The sequence below is a fragment of the Cavia porcellus genome, unplaced genomic scaffold (assembly GCF_034190915.1).
Source record: "Cavia porcellus strain 051 isolate PalLab524CR breed Dunkin Hartley unplaced genomic scaffold, mCavPor4.1 scaffold_31, whole genome shotgun sequence".
NCBI lineage: Eukaryota > Metazoa > Chordata > Mammalia > Rodentia > Caviidae > Cavia > Cavia porcellus.
The window spans coordinates 2,712,179-2,731,680 of NW_026947514.1; the positions used below are offsets into that span (position 1 = coordinate 2,712,179).

At 47.1% G+C, this 19,502-nt stretch overlaps 1 long non-coding RNA gene across 1 annotated transcript; it reads left to right on the plus strand.

The window, feature by feature from the left end:
- Positions 1 to 360: 360 nt before the first annotated feature.
- On the plus strand, positions 361 to 16,756 carry LOC106026043 (uncharacterized). Its single transcript, XR_001199663.2, has 2 exons — positions 361 to 15,770; positions 16,590 to 16,756. It is a non-coding gene; the product is annotated as an uncharacterized LOC106026043 (long non-coding RNA).
- The last annotated feature ends 2,746 nt before the right edge of the window (positions 16,757 to 19,502 follow it).

A 19,502-nucleotide genomic window follows, 5' to 3' on the forward strand; every position in this document is an offset into this window, starting at 1 on the left:
ATGCAGGGCTCCCCGCCAGCTCTGCTCTCAATTTGGTTCACCGATTCCTGCTCTCAGAGCGTTCGCATCTCCAGAGAGTTGAAACCAGCGGGCTATCCTGGCTGTGCCAGTTTAAGTGCGGCAGCGGCAGTGAGTTCAAGCGGCAGCACCGAGACTGTAGCTGTTCCAATCGTAGCACCAGGACTGTATTTTTAATTGGTTTCTCTCAGCTTAGTTTGTTCCTGGGTCGGCAGGGTGTGCCTCCCCCTGTTTGGGATTCCCTGCTGTATTATTTTTGGAATCTAAGTTGACTATCTCAGGGAGCCTCTGTAGCCTGCTGTTATCTGTCCACCATCTTTTTCTCTCTCCGGGCTGCTTTCTTACTGTGAGGCTGTGGCATGGGGTGGGGAAGTAGACACCCCCCCCAACACGCTGTGGCAAGGCTGGCACCAGGGATCGCTGCTGCTGCTGGCCTCAGCACCCAGCTGACACTGTGTTTATCTAGCTTCTCCTGACAGTCCCTTTCTGTGTGATCTTGGGTGAGGCCCACACCGGAGGGGTAGGTGTCATGCTCCATGCCTTGAGGTGTTTCTCCACGAGTCCTTTGGAATTCTGTGTGGGACATTGGTCTCTGCGTCCCCATCAGTATTCATCCAATCACTGATTTACATCAGTGTGGACATTTCTTTCCCACTTGGGTTACAGCCCAGTGGTCTGTTATTATTATTTTTTGTTGTTGTACATATTGTCCTAGCTTTGGCTTCATGGAACTTACTCTGTGGTCCCTGTGTCACTGCTGTGGATTCTTTTGATGTCCTGTTTTAGTCCTGATGTTCTGGAATGTTTTATAACCTACTGAGGTGAGCCAGTGCTCAGCTCTGTGCCTCTCTACACCTTGGGCCTGAGCTTGCCCTTGGCTCATAGATGTCTTTTCTCTGCTGTGTCCTCACAGGACAAGGAGCTCTCTGGAGTCTCTTCCATAAGGGCCCCAGTCCTCTTTATGAGGGATGTGTGCTCATAATCTGATCACTTTCAAAGCCCCTGCTCTCACCTCCTCAAAGGTTAGCATTTCAACAGAAACTCTGGTGGGATACAAATGTTTAGATGAGACTATTTCACCCCTGGGTTCCCAAGATTCATTTCCTTCTCCCCACAAAGTACATTAACTCCATCCTATATTAGCTTTCTTATTGTTAGGACACAATACCTGATTCCCACAAGTTAACACAGAGAAGGTTTAATTAGGCTCATAGTTTAGGGGATTCAGTCCATACTCAGCAGGCTCCAAGACAGCATCAGAAGGGAAGGGCGTGATGGAGCAAAGATGGTAGTTCATAGTGGGCGGGAACAAAGCAGGCCAACAGTGTCAGGGCCAGGGACGAGGCAGAGTAGCCCAGGTCTCGCCTCCATGATACCCCGATATACAGTTTGCTAGGTAATAGCTCCAAGCTATTAACATGTTTTCTTTCTTTTTTGGTAGCAGGGATTAAACTCACGATCTTCTGCCTACCAGACAAGCGCTTGAGCCACAGAGCTAAATCCCTAGCTACTAACTTGTTCTGGAATCAATTCAAAAGCCTGATGCTCAAAGCTTCCTGTAAATATCACACTAATGAATGTGGGTGAGACCCAAGTTATGAGCCATCCTGAAGCCACTGCTCACCATGTGTGCAGTTCAGCAGCTCGTGCTCAGCACAGCAGTGGGCTGGCCTGGCTCAGACAACTCTGTCCAGAAGGGAGTGACAGGTGCAAGTCCCAAGCCCTCCAGGATAAATTTTGTTAGCTTTAAGTCCTGCGACTGCTCCTCTCTGGCCGGAGCCCTGCCCTCCAGGCCCACTGGGACAGAGACTTCTGGACATGCAGGGTGGGGCCTCAGGGTGCTGGTCAGAGATGAGGACCCCATTTCTGCAGCCATGCCAGGCAGGGCTGGGCCCTGAAACTCCTCCTGGGCCTTCCTGGTGGTGGTTTCCTGCTGAGGTCTCCATGGTGGCTTTGTCCCAGGTCACGGTCCTGACAAGAGGCCCTATCAGACTGGACCATGGTCCCCGTGTCTCCAGTGGGAACTCCACGGCTGGGGCTGACCATGGTGGCCACACACTCACAGGGGTTTTGTGCTCAGAGGGCAGTAGGAGGCACAGCGCTGAGTCCAGAGTGGCATCTGTCCATTGTCCTGAACAGCAGACAGGTTTCTGCTTCTGGTCAGATGGCCAGGCACGCTTGATCAGATGGTCCCTAGGCCACATCTGCCCTGTGCTCCTCTGAAAAGCTTGCCACCCTTCACAGCATGGATGGGGCTGAGCATTTTCCCCACTTTGTTCTGCTTCCATTCTGATGAGCACATTTCCTAAGAAGTAATAAAGTGAAGCCAGGATGCCCCGTGGACACTGCACTCATAACCTGACCCCGTCAAGTGTCCAGTTCCACCACCTGCAAACTCCACCTTTCGCGAGATTCTGGGTCACAGCTGTGACTCAACTGCAGACTCCCACGGGGAGGCAAGCGCAGCCTTTCCTCCGGATGCTGCAGTGCTGCCTGAGGTCTCCTCAGGACGGCCTCAGCTGTCTGCATGGCACCGACGCCTGTCTGGGGTCCCCGGGGGTATGCTGAGGAGATGGTGCTCACTCCACGGCTCTGGCGCTTCCTTCCTGGGCCCTCACAGCATCAGCCTTAGGTGATTTATTTACGGCAACGTGGCTTTTCCTGGCGCACAGTGACTTCCAGTTCCAGAGCCGTGTCCGTACTTGGGTATTGCTGTCATGACACCAACTTCTTAGCATCAGTTTCCCCTAATACAGTTGTTCTGAGGGTCGTGCTTGCATCATGTGAGTTTGGAGCAACACAATCATTCAGACTGTCCTTCCTTTGAGTTGCTGGTATTTTTGGTGTGTGTGTGGGGGGGCTGGTACACATTTTACTTTATATTTTTTTCTATCCACCTAGCAGGCCCAGGGGCTGCAGCTGGATAATCTAAGAGGCAGCCACAGCTGATCCACTGGGCGCCCACTCTGGCCCCTGGCCTGGCATTCCAAACTGGGCAGGGACTTCAAAGGGCTCAGAAAGTGGCTCCAGATTCTTGGGTGCTATATATAAAGTGAAAAGATGAATCATTGGGTGAAACTAGCACAAAGCTCGCAGGCAGAGCAGTGAAGCTGGAGGAGGAGCCCAGGAAAGCCATGTGTAAGACCCCCTGGGAAGGCACCGGAGGCTTTGCCACCCCAATCTGTGCACCGTGGGGTGCATGGTGACCCCTCTGAACTTCAGTCTCCTTCACGGTACAGAAGGACCCAATCTGGCATTACAGAAAGGCTCTGGGGATTGAGCAGGCCCCTGGCACTCTCTGGAGCAGCACGTCCCCAACGTCCCTAGTGGGGTCACGGCTAAGCCAGAGAGCTCTGGCCTCGGCCCCTCAGCTAGGGCAGCTCCACTCCTGTCCCTGAGGCATCGGCTCCCACTTGTGATGCTGGGGAGGGGACTTCCTGGCTGGCTGCCTCGGACCCCTCCGCCCCACACCTCCCCTCCATCATTTGCCCCTGCCATGATTGGATCCCTACTAGGGGCCCCATTAGCAGCCGGTGTGGCCAGCAGATGTGGCACACAGGCAGGGCCTCTTACCACTGACAGAGGACGGCCAGCAGCCAGGAGCACCTTGCATGCCAGGGTGTGTCCAGGCAGGCCCTTCTCGTGCCTCCTCCTCATCCCAGCCCTGTTGCCTCCCCTTGGCTGGTGCAGGCCTGATGAAGGCAGAGGTGACCTTGGAGGCCAGGGTCACCACCATTGTCCTCTCCAGATCTTCAGCTTTGGCTTCCGGCCACAACCCCTGCATCTATGCAACAGCAGTGCCCCACCCACCTCCCTGCTCACTTCCGGCTGTCTCCTCACGGTGGCTGCTGACGTGGAGAATGCATGTGTGTGCTCTTTCCTCCTCCTCACCCTGCCCTCTCTCTGCTGCTTCCTTATCTCTGACAGCACAGGGCACCAGGGCACCTGCCTCCGCCAGCAGCTGTCCTCCCTGTGGGCAGTGACAGGTGGCATTGGTGAGAGGACCTCGCCCCAGGTATGTGTGTAGCTGCAGGTGGCAGTGAGGGGCAGTCACGCAGGGCAGGTGGAGGCTGGGCTGAGGGTACAGCAGGGGCTGGGTCTGGCAGGGCACCAGCTGTTCCGTTGTCTGCTTAGAAGTTGAACTATAATTCTAGTACTCTGGGAGGCTGAGGCAAGAAGATTCTGAGTTTGGGCACCTTCGTGAGACTTTGTCTCAAAATTTGAAAGAAATTTGAAAAAGGCTGTGAATGGAGCTCAATGCAAAGGCCTTGCATCCAATTCCCAGTACTGCAAAACAAAACTCAACACCGGGAAAGAAAGCCAGTTTTCTAAACTCCCTTCCTGCGTGCAGGTGAGAAGACAGATCTGGGCTGTCTGGGTCTCTGGTGTCGCTGCCCATCAGGCACCGGGGGTTTGAGACCTGTCCCAGTCCCAGCTGTGAGTGATGCAGGCTTTGCTGGTTCCGGTCCTGCCTGGACAGCTGTCCTCCGCCCTGGCTCTCCTGTCTGCTCTGAGCACACCCTCCCCAGCGGTAGTGGAAATGTCCAGGTGTCGGCATGGGGCGTGAAGCCCCGCATTCGCCATGTGGTGTCAATGTGCCACCGAGCCTGAGTCCTAGGGCTGTCACGACCACGCAGGTGGTGTGGGGAGAGGCAAAGACAGAGACAAATAATGGAAGATTCAGTGCATTTGTGTCTTTTATTTTTAATACTATTTAACATTTTTTTTTAGTACCAGGGATCGAACTCACGACCTCATGCATGCCAGGCAGGCGCTTGTTCAGCTGAGCTAAATCCCCAGCTACCGTTTAACTTTTAGTCATGACCATCCTTTTACAGATGATCTGTGAAATTCCCGAACATGTACCATTCGGCTCGTGGGAGTAGACAAGCCCGCTGCAGCACAGGCAAAACCTCGACCCCCTCCGAGGCCTCGCAGGGGGCCGTGTGCCCCCAACTCTCCTCCTCAACATGGGTGGCTGCGCCCATGCTCCTTGTAGCCACTCTCAGGCCCCGTGTGGCCCTCGCTGGCCCTGCTCTTCTGTCTGCCCTCTGCCTGCAGCTCCTTCCCTGCCTCTTGCCCCCTCAGCATTTCTGGGGAGCACTAGCCCGGGCCAGCGCTTTGCTGAGCTGGGGATGCAGATGTGGCCGCTGTCCCCTGGAGCCTGTGACCTCACAGGGCTGGGGCCCAGGAACCCAAGAAGCTGCAGACATGGTAGACAGGGCACAGGGCGGGGCACCTTTGACTGCTGCCAGGCAGCCCCTGCTGGGCTGGAGAGCCCATAGAAGCATCTGGATTGGACCAGGACTTCCTCAGGAACCCGGACAGTGCTCCTGGGGACCATGGGCCACCCTGGGACATGCACCTCAGTGCCCCAGGGGGGACTGCTTGGTGGCCTCTCTTCCCAGAGTGGCCGCATGATGGCTGGGTGACCCAGTGTGTGGCCATTACAGTGATGGGGAGCGCGTAGGGTACCCCATGTGTACCCCATGACACAGCCTTTGTGCTGCACCCTGCCACACCCCGACATGGCAAGTTACAGTGTGGCTTCTGAAGACAGAAGACCTGCCAGAGCTTGAACTCAGAGGGGTCAGCAGGTGGGATGGCACGCAGGCCAGATAGGAAGCGGCATCGCAGTCGTGCAGACTCTGGTCCCGCCTTGCAGTGTCCCTGCTGACGTCGAATTAGTTGGTTAACACAAGCCACAAATTTGCTGCCAGTGGCTTGCGAGAGTTGAGGGGTGGATACATTTTCTGGGACCTGCGACGCTAAAAGCAAAGCTGGGCCTTGATTGCCCTCTGGTGGTTAAAATCCACCACTGCACCGTCGATTGTGGCCTCTGGTGTCGCTGCTGCAGCCCACCTCCAGGAAGGCACAGAGCCTTTTTTCTTCCTGAGTCAGCGTCTCGCTATGCAGTTTATGATGGCCTCCAATGCGCTTTGTAGCCCAGGCTGGCTTTGAACTTGCAGCAATCCTTCTGCCTCAGCCTCCCCAGTGCTGGGATTACAGGCATGCACCACCACGCCTGGCTCCTGAGGCCTTATTAAATTGAATTAGTGCTCATTTTTTTTCTCTTTTTCAGTACTGTGGATTGAACCCAGGGCCTTCACACTGAGCTACATCCCCAATCCTTTTTTATTCTGAGAAGGATTCTTGTGAAGTGACTGCATTGCCTAGGCTGGGCACCAACGTGTGATTCTCCAGCCTCATCCTCTGAGACTGCTGGGTTACAGGTGTGCCGGTTTTGGGTCTTTAAACCCAGCTATTGCCCTCCCAGCAGTTCTCGCAGCCTAGAAGCCGGTCTCCCGTGAGCTGAGGGCTGGAGTCTCTCTCCTGACATCATGGTTTTAGTCTGATCAGGATAGGTGTCCACGTCCCTCCTGCAGGCTGGTGGCAGTCACGTCCCGGTGGTGGAAAATGTGGGGATTTATTGTGCCTGGGCAGAGGGGGCCGCTCAGACGGCCTCCAGCCAGCTCTGCCCGGCTCTGGTGGTTTTAGGCTGGGTTCTGCTGTGTTTTCAGGCACACCGCGTGCAGTCTCTTTCTCCTCCCTTCTTGCTGGCTCCCTGCTCCTTCTTTACCTTCTTCCTCGCCTCCCTTTTTTTCCCTTCTTTTTTTATCAGGCTAATAAGTCGCCTCAGGAAATGAATTTGAAATTGTGTCCCTCTGTTCAAATTTCTAGAAATCTAGTTTTTAAAGAATTTTATTTTAAAGAGAATAAAACTAAACCAAATAAAACAGAATAAAGCCAATCAAAACAAAACAGTGAAACACGACTTCGAAACAAGATAATAGGAAGCCAAGAACGGCTACCATAATATATCTTGTTATCTTCAAAATAATTGCCTATACCATCAGACACAACAAAATTAAAAAAAGAAAACCAAAGTGGAATAAAACCAAACTGCACCAAACAATGAAAACAATACAGGACTTTAAAACAAGACAACAGGAAATCAACAGTCATTACCATAAAGCCTCTTGTCATCTTCAAATTAGCTGTCCGGACCATCAGGCACAGGCATGTAAAATTAACCAATGATACGAGAACTAAGTGGCCTCTTCAGTTGTCATCTTTTCAGAAGTTTCAGGTGTGTGGCTTCTAATTTCTGTTATGTCTGTGTCTCCTGGATGTGTTCTGCGTGGGCTGGAGCTCTGAGATTGTATTTTGCCCCTTCGTCTTGACATTTTCCTGTGTTGGCCTGAATCAGCCCACTGCAGCACCCGGCTGCTTCCTGCATTGGCCGCCAGTCCCTCGGTGCCAGGGGTTGGACTGGGCACCTGGCTTCCTGGAGTGGTGCAGAGGTGCGGGGTGGCGGGGCCTCGGGCTGTGGCTCTTCCCCGGCCCATGCTGGGCTGCTGGCGCTTGGCCTCGGAGCATGTTACTTTTTTCTCTGTTGGTATTTGGTAGAACTTGCAGCAAAGCCGTCTCAGCCTGATTTTTTTTCTTTGTCAGCACATCTAGAACTACAAATTCAGTTTCTTCCGTATGATCCCAGGTCATGTGTTGGTTTCTGGAGTGTCTCGGCAGGTGGTGCTGTTCAGGGCTGGTCATGGCCTCTCTGTGGCCGAATCTCTTCCTGCAGGTCTGTGTGCTCGTTCCTCGCTGGCCGTGCTGTCGTCCGTGAGCCTGCAGTAAAAGCTTCTCTTCTACTTCTGATGTTACTCACTGTGTCTTCTGCCTTCTCTGTTTAATAGTCCTTCCTTTTTCCTTAGTCTGACCACTAGTAGTATGTCAGTTGCGTTGATCTTCTAAAACTAAAACGGCTGTTGATCTCACTGACGTTTCTCCATTTTTTCTGTTTCCAGTTTAATTGGTTTTTCTCTCATATTTATTTCTTCCTTATTGTTGTTTGCTTTGGCTTTTTTCTGCTTTTATCTTTGTAGTTTCCTCAGGTGAAACATTAGATTATTGGTCCTGCTGCCCTCGGACTCCCGGACCTCCACCGATGCACAGGGCCTGGCCAGGCCGCTTCTGCACCCCGCTGTCCCACCCTCGGGGACCCCCCACCTCCTGAACCTAGCATTGCTGTTGATTTTGGCTCCCACTCCTCCTCCCAAAACCTTGGACTGCAGTGGATTAACCGTGCTAGGATGATGGGAGACTCAGTAACCCCTCATCCAAACAGAAGACCTCAGCAGGCTTCCATCAGTGTGGTGAGTTTGCCCATAAAATAGAGGTCTTCAGTGGTTAAACAGGAGCGATAGAAAAGCTCCCTCTAGCTGTAGGGCCTTGGCAAGGACTCTGTATGAGTCCTTCCTCCAGTCAGAGAACATCAGGTAGGTTGAGGACAGTGTTCTTATTTTAAGAAAAAATAAAAGGGCTTAGGAGACACTCAGCGACACAGTAGGGTCCCACCCGAGACAAACACTATAGACAGGGACATGTGTGACCTGAAACAACCTGAAGACATAGTAACAGCAGGAACTAAGGGTTGACTTACATCAGTACTCCTAGGCTAGTCAGCTCAGGAAGAACATAGATCTCACCCAACAGGGCCAGCGGAGGAGTTCAGGTGACTGGCCCTCCTCTTCATTGTGGTGCCCAGCAACTGGACAAACATCAACCACACGGTACGACCCTAAGATACACACTACCAATAGCTGAGACTAGTGGGATTAAAAGACCAAATATTAGCCTGAAAGGTGAAAATGACAAAACAAAAAGGCAAAATGCAATCTTAAACATCTAGCCCCTCAGGAGCAAGCACCAGGAGACATTGAAATAGAGGACTTTAAAAGTCACACACCAGAAATCTCTGAAAAGATAGCCAGTGAAATAAAGAAACAAATTCATGAGGCTATAGAGGAAATCAGATTAGAAATAGTTTCTCACATAAAGACAGAAATAACAACTTTAGTAAAGGTGTTGCTCAGCACAGCTAGAGAAGAAATAGATAAAGAAGTATAGGAGCACGGGAAACTGATTGAAACCTTAAAGAAAACAAGCAGAATCCATGAAAGAACTTCAGAGAGACATCCAGGAAACCAAAAATTCTATGAAAGCTGGAAAACTGTTTAAATGAAGATAGAATTTCAGACCTTGAGGACAGGATCTCAGCAATCATGAAAGGATAGAACTTTTAAAAATAACAAACCAGCATGAAAAGACAATTCAGTAGCTTCAAGATGATGCCAAGAGAAATAATATAAACTGAGAGGCATCAGTGAAGATGCAGGAGTCAACACAAATGAGATTGGTAAACTATTCACAGAAGTAATAGTAGAAAATTTCCTGAACATGGGGAAAAAATCTGATATACAGATAAGTGAGGCATATAGAACTCCAAAGAGTTGCAACCAGCATAAATCTACATCCAGACATATAAAAAATTAAGATCCCAGACATGCCACATAAAAGCAGAATACTAAAAGCTGTTACAAAAAAGACACAGCTCACCTACCAAGGAAACCCCATTAGAATCATGGCAGACTTTTCAGCACAAACCCTCAAGTTAAGACGAGCTGGTGTGAAGTATTTCAAGCCCTGCAAGAAAACAAATTTCAACCCAAACTGATGTACCCAGAAAAACTTTCTTTCAAATTTAATGAAGAAACAAGATACTTCCATGACAAAAAGCAATTCATGTCCACCAAACCAACCCTAGAAAGAGTACTGAAAGTCATACTAGATAGAGATAAAGATGACCACAATTTCCAGAACAACAACAGAAAGAAACTACCAGGCAAGGCAAGCAATTAAACAAGGGGGAAAAGCAGAAAACCAATAACAGGAACATAGCATGGTGAAGTTGAGCCAGTGCATATCAGTTATACCCATCAATGTAAATGGCCTCAATTCACCTATCAAAAGAGATAGACTGACAGAATGGATCAAGAAACATGATTCCACAATATGTTGTATACAAGAAACACATCTGACCCAAAAGGAAACTCATAGGTTAAAATTCAAAAGGTGAAAAACAGTATTCCATGCAACGGGAACCCAGAAAAAAGCAGACAGTGTGAACTTCTATTTGCAGACAATGTGAACTTCAAACCTAAAATGATTACAAGAGATAAAGAAGGCCTCTACCTACTTGTTAGTAGAAAAATTCAAGAGGAAAAACTAACAATTATAACTATATATACACCAAATACAGGAGAACCCAACTGTATAAGACAAATACTAATGGACTTGAAAAGCCAAATACACAAGAACACAATCGTAATAGGGGACCTTAATACTGTCACAGAGAGATAGATCAACCTGACAAAAGTCAGCAAGGAAATAATAGAACTGAATCATACCTGTGAGCAAATGGACTTAGTGGATGTTCATCCAATCACAGCAGAATACACATTCTTCTCAGCTGCACATGGGACATTCTCCAAAATAGACCATATATTACCCATAAATCATTCTTAAGTAAATGCAAAGGGACTGAAATCATCCCGTGCATATTATTGGACCATAGTGTACTGAAATTGGAAATTAATGGCAAAAGAAATTGCAAAACCTGCATAAATACATGGAACTTAAATAACAACCTTCTGAACAAGGTTTAGAAGGTTTAATTTCATCTTGAAATTAAAAAGTAAGTAAGCAATACCTACAATTCATCTTGAAATTAAAGAAGAAATTAAGCAACACCTACAACTCAATGAAAATGTGGATACGACATACTGTAACCTGTGGGACACGGTGAGAGCAGTCCTAAGAGGGAAATATATAGCAATAAGTTGTCATAATAAGAAACCAGAATGAGTGCAAATAAACAACCTAATGCTGCATCTCAAACTTCTAGAAAAAGAAGAGCAAGTAAAACCCAAAGTTTATAGAAGAGAGGAAATTGTAAAGATCAGAGCAGAAATTAATGCAGTTGAAACTAAAAAAATACAAAGCATTAATGAATCAAAGAACTGGTTTTTGAGAGGATAAACAAAATTGATAAACTTTTTGTCAACTTTATCAAGAAAAAGAAAGAAAAAACTCAAATTCATGCAATAAGAGCTGAAAAGAGAGAAATTACTACCGATCTCATGGAAATTCAAAAGATCATGAACACCTACTTTGAAAATCTCTACTCACATAGGGTGGAAAACATAGAGGAAATGGACAGATTTCTAGAAACATATAAGTTACCAAAGCTCAACCAAGAAGATAGAGCGATTTTGAACAGCCCAATATCAGCTATTGAAATTGAAAACATGATTAAAAACTTACCAACAAAGAAAAGCCAAGGTCCTGATGGATTCACAGCTGAATTCTACAAGAAATTTAGAGAAGATTTAATGCCAATACTCCTTAAACTCTTCAGTGAAATTGAAAGAGAAGCAGTCCTCCCTAAATCATTCCTGGAGGCAAGTATCACTCAGATATGAAAACCAGAGAAAAACTCAACCAAGAAGGAGAACTATAGGACAGTCTCCCTGATGAACATTGATGCACAGATTCTCAATAAAATACTGGCAAATAGAGTACAACAAGTCATCAAGAAGAGTCTACATCCCGACCAAAGGGGATTTGTTCCAGGAATGCAGGGATGGTTTAATATATGCAAATCAATAAATGTAATACACCATCTCAACAGAGCCAAAAACAAAAACCACCTGATCATCTCAGTAGATGCAGAAAAGTTTTTGATAAAGTCCAGTACTCGTTCATGATAAAAATGCTACAGAACTTAGAATAGATGGTATCTACCTCAATCTCATGAAGGCCATTTATGACAAACCAACAACCAACATTATACTCAATGGATAAAAACTGAAAGCTTTCACTCTAAAATCAGGAACAAGACAAAGATGTCCACTGTCAGCACTACTATTCAATATAGTTCTGAAAATATTAGCCAGAGCAAAAGAGATAGAAACATAGGGAATAACGATAGGAAAGGAAGAAGTTAAATTATCATTTCCAGATGACATGATACTATATAGAAGACCCAAAAACTCCATTAAAAGACTACTAGAGCTAATAAACAAATTCAGCATGTAGCTGGATACAAAGTCAACACTCAGAAATCAATAACATTCCTGTACACAAACAAAAGACTCACGAGAGAGAAATTATGGAATAATAGCACCTAAAAAAAATGAAATACCTAGGAATCAACCTAACCAAGAATGTAAAAGACCAACATGCTGAAAAGCATAGTAGTTTAAAAAAGGAAACAGAAGAGGATATTAGAAAATGGAAGGATATTCCTTGCTCTTGGTTAGGAAGAACCAACATTGTGAAAATGGCCAGAATCCCAAAAGTGTTACACAGATTTAATGCAATCCCAATCAAAATACCATTAACATACTTTGCAGATTTAGAGAAAACACTCCTAAAATTCATTTGGAAACAGAAGAAACCTAGAATAGCAAAGGCAATTCTGAGCAACAAAGGCAAGGCAAGAGTTCAGTTCATTATTAGAAACTGTACTACAAAGCTACAGTGATAAAATCAGCATAGTACCGGCAAAGAACTAGACCTGAGGATCAAGGGAACAGATTAGAAGGTGCAAACACAAATACAAAGACACTCAGCCACCTAATATTTGACAAAGGAGCTAAATATGTTCAGTGGAACATGGTGTTGGAAAAATTGGCTTTCCACATGCCAAAGACTGAAACTAGACCCATGCCTATCACCATGCACTAAACTAAAGTCAAAATGGATCAAAGATCTAAACATTAAAACAGAAACACTAAATCTACTGGAAGACAAGGTAGGTAGAAATCTTGGAGACATAGGGGTAGGCAGAGAATTCATGAGCAAAGCACAAACTGCATGAGAAATACTTTAAAGAAGCAAGAATTGGAATCTCATATTATTAAAAAGATTTGCACTTCAAAAGAAATCACTAACCGAGTGAAAGAAAACCCACAGAATGGGAAAGAATTTTAGCCAGCAACCCCTCAGACAAAGGACTTATATCAGAACATGTAAAGAATTGAAAAACATCAAGCCCCCATATTCAACGAGCCTTTCCAAAAATAGGCATCTGAGATGAACACACATTTCTCAGATGAAGGTATACAAATGGCAAATAAATACAGGGAGAAATGTTCACCATCACTGGTCACTCGGGAAATGCAAATTAAAACACCATTGAGATTTCATCTCACTCCAGAAAAAATGGCTGCCAAGAAATCAACTGATAACAAATGTTGGCGAGGCTGTGGGGAAAAAGGAACACTGCTCCACTGTTGGTGGGAGTGTAGACTGGTGCAACCACTATGGAAATCAGTATGGAAATTCCTCAAAAAAACTAGGCTTGGAAGTTCCATTCACCATCTATTTCCCTCCTGGGTATTTTAAAAGGTCATGTCACAATAATACATATGCACCCATGTTTATAGCAAGCACAATTTGTAATAGCTAAATCTTGGAAACAACTAAAATGCCCATCAACTGCAGAGTGGATGAAAAATATGTGGTATTTTTATACAATGGAATATTACTCAGCTATAAAAAATGATCTTGAGATTTTTAATAGGAAAATAGAAGCAACTCGAGACTATCCTCATAAGTGAAATAAATAAGACTCATATTTGTAAATATCACATTGTCTTCTTAGTGTAAAAAATTTTAAAAATTTTGACAAAGGAGCTAAATATGTTCAGTGGAAGGAGTAATAAGATCCAAAATGTATAATAGATATTATAAAAATGAAAGTGCTCTAAAGGATATAACTGTATCTATGTTTAAGTATATAAGTTAGATGACCACATTACTAAGTTTTTGTTGGGTCATTGAGCAGAACTGTTCTCAGTCTCACTGTTTGATTGCCCGCTTTGTTTATATGCTTTGATTTTGTAACTTAAACAACTATTTTTAAGATGACAATATGTAATTTATCAACTAGTGATTTCTTTTTTTTTCCTTTTTTAAAATTTTATTTTGAAAGTATACAACAGAACAAGTCAGAATAAAGCCAACTAAGATTGTACAGTGAAATTGGTACAGAACTTCACAGCAGGTTACTGGGATAACAGTAATAGGTATCACAGTATATTTTGTTATCTTTATAATAGTTGTTCTTTCAATCACGTATATCAAAATGAGATGAAATATAGAACACTATAGAACTTATCAAAACAGAATATTGAATAGAGCAGTACCATTAACCAGAAAAGAGCGAAACAGTAATAAAAATATTTGCCTTCAAAGAAATGGTAGAAGGAAGTCCCCCCTATTTGCTATGGTCAACCTCCCAGGAGATGCCCAGATTTCTGGTTCCCATTTGCTAATGGACGGGGGGTAGGGGGAGAAGGAAGATCAGGGAAGTGGGATATTTGACTCTAGGCCATGTAGCAGTAGGTTCACTATTGCTAAGCAGGGAGGCAGGATGGTCATTTGTTTTCACAGCGTCCTCAGTTCCAACATGGCGTGGATCGCAGGAGACACTGCTGGTTCTCCCCCTGGAAGGGCTGCAGTCTGCCACCTGCCTCCGCTTACCAGGGAGGGGAGGTGCTGGCTTGGCTTCCCAGAGTCCTCAGTTCAACATGGCCAACTAATAATTTCTTAGTGTTAATATTTCTTTTTTGAAATTCTGTATTATTTCTACCCTTTTTTCTAAATAAACAATTAGATCATTGATTTGAGTTCTTTCTTTTTTAAAGATAAGAATTTATTATAAGTTTCCTCTCAAGCATTGTGTTTAGCCGATAACCCACACTGTAGTTTCATTTTTTTTAGTAGGCTAGCCCTTCTTTACACTTTAACTATTTTTAATTTGTGTGTTCTTTCTTTCATGTCATTTTTATTGGAAATTTATCTTTTCCAGGGGGTGGTGATTGAGGCAGGGTTTTGCTACGTAAGTCAGGCTGCCGAAACTCACTACGTAGCCAGGCTGGCCTTGAGCTTGCAGTGATCCATGCTGGCACCAACACTGCTTGTAGAAAGGTGGCAGAAATCAGTGAGACAGGAGTTGGGGTTCCACCAGGCGGTGAGGACGGTGGCCCCCAAATGGAGTCAGGAAGCCCCTGTGGAGCCTGCTGAGTCATGACCCGGGATCTCCCAGAAACCTCTGCCAGGCGTCCTTCGGCTGGTGGGGACCCCAGAGAACGGCGGGCAGCACGCTGGCTGAAGGGCACGTGGTCCCTGTGTGGACGCCGCGTGAATACTACATGGCCTGCGCCCTAAAATTCTGCAGTCTCCTGCAGGTAGGGATTACATTGCTTCCACGAGGGCCAAGCTCCCTCCTAAGTCTCATAAACACCCCAGACAAAGAGCCTCGTGGGCCTGCTCTGAGCGCCCCCCTGGCAGGCCGGAGCTCCGTCCTTGGTGCTGTGTCTTCTTCCTTTCCTTTACTGCTCTTGCTTCTTTGTCTTTTACCTTTTAAGGGAATTTGCTGGCATCTTGCTGCCTCTTGTGCGATTCCCGTCTTAGCACTGTGAGCCACGGCTCTGACTGCTGACCCTGTTTCTTACCTGCTAGCCGGTGACTCGGACTCTTCCTCTGATCTTTGAACTTTAAATCAAGGAGATTTAAGCAGCTACCGGATGAGAGAGGAAAGGCGCCGAGGTTAAGAGCGTCCAGGTCCACGGCCAGGCCTTGGCGGGGCTGAGGTGGCCCACCGGAGGCCTGTTCTGGGCTTTAACTCCCCACAGGCCCTCCCCAAAGTGCTCACTGCCTTTCCAATGTCTAGACCCTTCAGGACTGCCCGCAGGAGACGCTCTGCTCCCGTTTGCCCACAGGAAGGTAGACGGGGCGGAAGCCCGCTCCTTGGTGACTTCACTGCTCGAGCACACTCTGTAAGCAGCGTGCAGGCCACCAGGATACTCTGACCAGCGCCTTTGGCCACGAACCCCACCGAGGTAGGTGATGACTCTGTCAACGTTTTATGTGACGCGTTGGTTTTGTCTGTCTGAAGTTTGTAAAGTAGAATCCTGTTCTATGGGCTCGGGCTTCCTGCCTGGTTTCTTCTCAGCACTGCTGATCTGAGATTCGTCTTACTGGTTTTTATTGCTGTGTAATCTTTCGCTGAGTGAATGGGACACAATGGACCCCCTCATCCATCCGCATAGATATCTGTTCAGAGCCCAGTTAATAGAGCAGATGTGCAGTTCTTACATTGCCTAAGCCAAGCTTGTTATTTGTGTCTTAACTGTGTTTTGTTTGCTTGCTTTATTAATTATGAGCGTTCTAGGATATCATACTCTGACAAGGGGATTGTCTATTTTGCTGTTAAGTCTGCTGCGTTTTATTTAACGCGTCCCCAGCCGCGCTGTTAAGTGCTGGCTCTGTGGTGTCTATTCCTGTGTTAGGGCCAGAGGCCTGTCCCCTCCTCCAGCAATGGCTCCTGTCTTCAATTGCACCTTGCTGGCGTCAGCACGGTTGCACCTGCTTCTTTTGTCTTGCGTTTGCCTCTGTTCCCCTCTCCATTGCTTTTAACCTTTTTGTGATCTATTCAGCTTAAACGTGCGTTTCTTCTCAAGTGAGAGACATTTACGTTTTGTCTTTTGAAAATCCTGTCTGACAACCATAATGACTAACAGGTTTTTATCTGTGACATTACCTTTCCTTTTATATTTTACACGCTTCTTTTATGTTTTTTTTTTTTTTTCTTTTTTTCTGGCCTTGTTTCAATTTTTAAAACGATTCTATTTTTCCGCCTACTTTCCTTCTCTCCTCAGTTTCTTTACCAGTGCCTAATTTCTGGTAAGTTTTACGGAGACCTCTCTGCGATGTGAGCCCCGTCACCCCCGGGTCAGCCCAGGGGCCAAGCCTCGGATAGCAGCCCACGACACACACCCGGTGAGAACGTTTTCCTTTTAATAAAAAGCTGTTTGTATCACTGAAAGCTGTTACTGTGTTTTTCTTTTAAGACAAAAGATGTTAATGTATGAGTTGTTTTTGCTAAACTAAAACTTTGGTGTCCAGGTTTAATTGTACTGTGGGCACTTTAACCTAGGTGAGTGGGTTTCGGGTTGCATTTCGGGCCCTGGGTCTCTACAAGTTTGGCCGTCACTGCCTACAGATCTATGCCTGCTGCATATGTGTTTATGCATCTGGACGTAGTAAACGCTTTTATTTCTTTCATTGCACCAGTTACATTTGCCCCTGAGGACGCTTTTAACTCCGTTATTGCAGTGCCTTGCCTTTCTATGTGTACGTTAGTTTATTCGGTTATTAATATTTATTGATGCTTGAGGTAAGGTCTCGTTGTGTGTTCAGCCTGGCCTCCAACTCACGCTTCTCCTGCCTCGGCCTTCTGAGCGGCTGGGATGACAGTCGTACCTCACTAGGTCCCACTCTTCATGTGTTTTAAAGTCCACGCGACATTTCTGTTTTACATGGCCCTGATTTACCCAGGTTTAACCGTGGATTTGCTTTCTCTGGTGTTCCGCATTCCGACCTCCATTTCCGCGGGGGCTTGGGCCATTCTGCTCTGTGAGAATTCTCCATGCCCTTGTGTTCACGCAGACCTGTTGGTGACAGACGGCCTTGTCCTCTTCTCTGAGAGTGTCTGTCCTCCTTGGCCCTGGTGGTGCCTGGCCTGGTGGCTGTCCCAGGGAGGAGTGGCTGCGGTTGTGACCATCCACTCGTGCTCCTGGGGTTAGCCCTCACGCGTGTCCTGGGCCCTTGTCCCCCACGCACGACCTGGAGGATGTCATGCTTTGGTTCTCCCAGGCTGGGTTAGGTTTTAGCCTCCCAGGTTGTGAGGCGACAGGATTCAGCGAAGGTCTCTGAGGCCTGGGCCTTGACTTTGGTTTCCACCCATGCTGCTCTTGCTTTGTCCTGGAACTGGAGGCCGCCAGGCTGGAGAAGACTTGTCTCTGGGAAGGCGAGGGGCGTCCTGCAAGGCCCCAGCCCCTTGGGAGGCTAGGCAGGGTCCTTCCAGAGGTAGAGGGATTGGCACACCTTCAACGGGGCACATGGGGGGACTCTGGGGACTCAAATGTGTCCCTATCCCAGGTTTGAGGGCCCCACGACCCAGACAGTGCCCTGAATGTGGCAGTAAGTTTGCTGGGGCCGTGAGTTTGGGCTCTTCTGCGACCTTCCTCACTGTCAGGCCCTGCCCTCAGCGGCAGGAGACTGTGGTCAGGTTAGACGTAGTCATGGAGGCCTCTTCTTCCTGCTGCTGCTTCTGCCCCTCCTCCTCCTCCTCCTTTTCTCGTTCTTTTATCATACTGAGGATTGAACCCAGGGCCTTTGCACTGAGCTACTTGCCCACTCCGTTCCTTTTTAGAGATGGAGCATTGCTGAGTCACCAGGGTGCCCAGGCTGAGCTCAAACTTGCAGTCCCCCTGCCTCAGTCTCCCAGAGTGCTAGGATCACAGGTGTTACCACCTTGGGGGCCCTGTATTACTGCTTGACTGATCTGAGCTACTTTTTTCCTCCCGGAGAATATCAAGGCTCTGAACAGCAGCCAAATGCGTCTCCTGCTCTTACCAAGCCAGATGCCCTCCGTCTCTCCATGCTAGGGACCCTTCTTACCCTCTTTCACAGAGCGTGCTCCCTGTTTGTCACAGATGACTCCCCCAGGGGTCATGATGCTGTGACATGTGGTGATGACTGTCCCACCCACACCTGTGCCCATGGCCTTGTCAGTGATCAGATTCCAGAACCCACCAGGCTTCTGGTGCTTCCTGTCATTGGTTACTCTGCTCCCAAAGTTGGTCCTGAGTTGAGGACTCTTGGGAGGGGGTTGAGGCGGCGACCCTGGGAGGGTGACCCGGGGAATACACGGCGTGTTGCTAAGCTGGCTCCAACAAGGGCACCCATGCCCAGCCTGTGGGGACACTGAGACCCAGGCATTTCTGGCTTGCCCCATGCAGAAACGACACCTGGCTGTCCCCTAAACAGTGCGTCTGAGACTGGCATGGGGCAGGATGCTCATGCTGGAGCTCGGTACCCACCTCTCCCCTCCTGGAGTGACTGTTCCCTTCTGAGTCAGAGGCCCCAGGCGTGCTTACAAAGCTCTCATTTTCTGAACCATGAGTTCTTGTAGATGAATTCGCTGGCATCCTTTCCTGCGAAGCCCCTCACTGAGTCTGATACCACATCTTGGCTATTGTGGCTTCTGCTGCCTCATACATGGCAGGCCAGGTATCTAGTGGACAGGCTGATTGTGTAGCCTTTGAATACCCAGAGGTGGAACTGCTGGATAACAGAACAGTTCTATTTTTGATTTTTAAAAGAAACGCCATCCTGTTTTCCATAATAGCTGTACTAATTTACATTCCCACAAACAGCGTGCCAACGTTTCCTTCTCTCCACATCTTTGCCAACCCATGTTATCTTTCATCTTTTTGAAAACAGCAGCTCTGATAGGTGTGAATTGGCATCTCACTGTGGTTTTAATTTGCATTGCTCTAGTGATTAGCGATGTTGAACATTTTTTTCATATCCAAGTTGGCCATTTGTGTGGCTTCTTTTGGGAAACAACTATTTAAGTCCTTTGCCTGTTTGTAATTTGGTTATTTGCCTTCTTACTATTGGGTTGTTTGTGCCCCTCATACAAGGTGTGATCAGACAGGACGGTGAATATTTATATTACGGATGTACTGCAGTAAAAGGGTCCTTGTCATCCATTCCCTTCAAAA